Consider the following 4,167-nt stretch of genomic DNA (forward strand, 5'->3'; position numbering starts at 1 on the left):
CATCAAGCGTTTCAAAAACGCAAACGCAGGAAAAAACGCATGTAAACGCGTCAAAATGCCGCTTTTTTTTACCATATGCAAAAATGCATGCGTCTAAAAAAACGCAGCGTTTTAACGCGTTTACATGCGTTTTTTTTGCACCACATGCGTTTGCGTTAAAAACGCTGCGTTTTTTAACGCAAATGTGAAACTAGCCTAAGCTCCACCATATGCATTACCATACCAAGCCGGAAAAAAATGGACAAGTGAGCCGAGTAAAATTATACATCCAATATTTATTAATACAATATTAATTCCATAAATACACAAATATAATACGAAACAGTTAAAAAAACGGGAGCGACACCATAAGTGCCACATCCCATACAGGAATAAATACAAAGATGGAAGTAAAGGTCAGTTCAAATGCACAGATCAGCAAAAATACAGGCTAGGTACAAATTATAAATGGGCACTATATTAAAAAGACTGCTCCATATTACGTATTTGATAATCACATGGTCAGATTATAATAACTGGTTTAAGTACCACAAAAAAGTATATATACGAAGCTATATTTGAAATCGCAAGTGAAAAAGAAAATACAGCAAATATAATAGTAATAATTAGCAATAAAGGTATCTAATGCTGGAGTGCAAACCAAAATAGTACGTGAGGAAACAACTAAACCATATGCGTATGCATATACATTACTACTTAGAAAAAATTGCTAATAAAGTGCATAGTGCTGCAGTGCAAAAGAAGTGCTAAAAGCGTATATGTATACTTGATCACTATGGCAGTATAGGACACATATACACTAAAAAATGGCGAGATAATACCTTACATATGCCAAAATACAAATCATAAAGGTATACTGAAAACACACTATAATCACATGGGGTATAAATGATGGAGACAATACCGAGCTGCAGTGCCAACTGACCAATCTGTCCGGGACGTGGAAGACCGGGAACCCCAACGCGCGTTTCGCACTCTGCTTCACGCCCCCCCCCCCCCCCCCGAAGAATATAATAGGAATGCTTTATGTAAGAATTTTGTTTTCTCCAGGAACAGAAGATCAAACTAATTTTGATTGTAAGGTATAACGAATGTGAATTACTGGACAGCGTTGCGCTAGATTGTTAGCTATACTGAGATGATGTCTGTTTATTACTCTCCATGTGAAGGTTGCTAATGATGGTTGCAACAAAACTAAATGAGACATTTTCAATAAAAGATTGGATTAAAATAAAAAAAAAAAGTCTGTTGGCAACTTACTAGAGGAGCAGCAACAGTGAGGATGAAGATTTCTAGTCTTTAGCTGCAGCGCTTGCAGTGTGGCGCAGCATTGGACTCGACCCTCTTTCTGTTTTGCCTTGGGATTATAACTTAACGGGGTTTATTCAGTGTTTTTACAAAAATATGTGGTCACTGTAAGCACCCGCACACTTGTGAATGCTCACATAATAATCTTTATTTTTATATAGCGCTAACATTCTACATGTGCTGTATTATCTGGTGTCGAGACTGACGGGTCATGTGACTGCTCACCTGCATCCTCACGTGCACATTATACATGTGCACAGCCTCACTCCGTTCACGTGTATTGAGGGAGTGCTAGTCAGAATGAGGCCGCCAGTATGTAGATTTCCAGTCACATGACCGCTCTGCGTCTTTCCTGCGCCGCAGCAATCTAATTCACCAGTCTGCAGCCACCCAGACTTGCATCAATAACCTGCTTTAACCTTCTCCCTGTAGCAGCTGCTGCTATAATTCATCATGATTCTATCATTAATTTCCTGCATATTAACCCATTGTCTGATGGTAGTTTTTATAGACTTGACATGTTAACCTAATGCTATACCTGTTATGTGCTGATAATTTTTATGGTTTTGTGTATACTCCTTTGTATTTCTTTAGTGAGAAGACTAAAACTAAGCTACATCTTACAGCACTTGACATTGCTATAGCTTTTAACAACTCAACGCATTTTAGTCCCTCATAATTGTGATTACACTCATTACCCAAAATGTCAAAATGGTTGTTTTTACACCAATATTAATTTGGTTTTTAGATTGCCAAAAAAAACAAAGTGGCTTCAAAGAAAATTAGAGTTGCACTGGAGGGAATGTCAGCCTTGGACCACAGCTATACAATTCTGCTTTCGCAGCTGTCAGAACATAAAAACCATCCTGTAGATGGCCAGGTAAATGTAATTTCTCCTAATGATGTTAATGACAAAAGTCGTGTGTGTACGTACAGATTTTACATTTTAAGGCTATGTGCACACGTTGCCGATTTGGGTGCAGAATTTTCTGCACAAAATCCGCATCTCCTGGCAGAAAACGCAGGTGCAGATATGATGCGTTTTTTATGTGGATTTTGTGCGTTTTTGTTGCGGATTTACTGCAAATTCTGTGTGGATTTCATGCGTTTTTTTACCACTGTGGATTTCTATAATGAGTATAAGGGTGCAGAAACGCTGCAGATCCGCACAAAAGAAGTGACACGCTACTTCTTTCAATCCGCTGCGTTTTCCATGTTGAATTTTCGGCACCATTAGCACAGCATTTTTTTTTCTATTGATTTACATTGTACTGTAAATCACTTTGCGAATCTGCAGCGTTTCTGCGCAGGAAAAAAAAACGCGGATCCGCAGTAAATTCGCATCGTGTGCACATAGCCTTAGTCTGCGTTCCCACATTCAGGATTAGTTGCAGTTTTCACGCTCCATATTTATGCAGCATCAAATCCTCAGTGGCCAGATGTTACAACAGTGGGTGAATTTTTAGACATCCTGTGTCGACTGTGCGGGCCTGTGCACCTGCGGACATGTGCGGATTTCAGATTCGCGGCATGTTAATTTTGCTTGTGGGATTTTCTATAGACTTGTATTAGACTAAGAATAGTGATGAGCGAATATACTCGTTACTTTTAGTTTTTAGCGCCGCAGCTGAATGATTTACATCTGTTAGCCATCTTGATTACATGTGAGGATTCCCTCAACCAGGCAACCCCCACATGTACTTATGCTGGCTAACAAATGTAAATCATCCAGCTGCGGCGCTAAAAACTAAAACTCCGAGCACTAAAAAATACTCTGAGGACCCCCGAGCATGCTCGAGAAATCTAGAGTAACGAATATATTCGCTCATCACTAATTAAGAAATTCTGCATGTAACATGCGTTCACCTGCATCTATCACAGGTGGCCACACAGACACTAACCTCTGATGTCACCGCACAAACGCTAACCTCTGATGTCACGGCAGACACTAACCTCTGTCACCGCACAGACGTTAACCTCTTTCACCGCACAGAAGTTAACCTCTGATGTCACGGCAGACACTAACCTCTGTCACCGCACAGACGTTAACCTCTGATGTCACGGCAGACACTAACCTCTGTCACCGCACAGACGTTAACCTCTGATGTCACGGCAGACACTAACCTCTGATGGCACCGCAGACACTAACCTCTGTCACCGCACAGACACTAACCTCTGATGTCACCGCAGACGTTAACCTCTGATGTCACCGCGCAGACACTAACCTCTGATGTCACCGCACAGACGTTAACCTCTGATGTCACGGCAGACACTAACCTCTGTCACCGCACAGACGTTAACCTCTGATGTCACGGCAGACACTAACCTCTGTCACCGCACAGACGTTAACCTCTGATGTCACGGCAGACACTAACCTCTGATGGCACCGCAGACACTAACCTCTGTCACCGCACAGACACTAACCTCTGATGTCACCGCAGACGTTAACCTCTGATGTCACCGCGCAGACACTAACCTCTGATGTCACCGCACAGACGTTAACCTCTGATGTCACGGCAGACACTAACCTCTGTCACCGCACAGACGTTAACCTCTGATGTCACGGCAGACACTAACCTCTGTCACCGCAAAGACGTTAACCTCTGATGTCACGGCAGACACTAACCTCTGTCACCGCACAGACGTTAACCTCTGATGTCACGGCAGACACTAACCTCTGATGGCACCGCAGACACTAACCTCTGTCACCGCACAGACACTAACCTCTGATGTCACCGCAGACGTTAACCTCTGATGTCACCGCGCAGACACTAACCTCTGATGTCACCGCACAGACGTTAACCTCTGATGTCACGGCAGACACTAACCTCTGTCACCGCACAGACGTTAACCTCTGAT

The 4,167-nt window shown here is 42.5% G+C and overlaps 1 long non-coding RNA gene across 1 annotated transcript; it reads right to left on the minus strand.

Moving 5' to 3' along the window:
• Positions 1-255: 255 nt before the first annotated feature.
• On the minus strand, positions 256-3,650 carry LOC138658787 (uncharacterized). The gene is made up of 2 exons (XR_011317496.1): positions 3,359-3,650; positions 256-3,236 (listed from the first exon to the last, which is right to left on the minus strand). It is a non-coding gene; the product is annotated as an uncharacterized lncRNA (long non-coding RNA).
• Between the last annotated feature and the right edge of the window lie 517 nt (positions 3,651-4,167).

This window comes from Ranitomeya imitator, chromosome 1 (genome assembly GCF_032444005.1).
Source record: "Ranitomeya imitator isolate aRanImi1 chromosome 1, aRanImi1.pri, whole genome shotgun sequence".
Classification (NCBI taxonomy): Eukaryota; Metazoa; Chordata; class Amphibia; order Anura; family Dendrobatidae; genus Ranitomeya; species Ranitomeya imitator.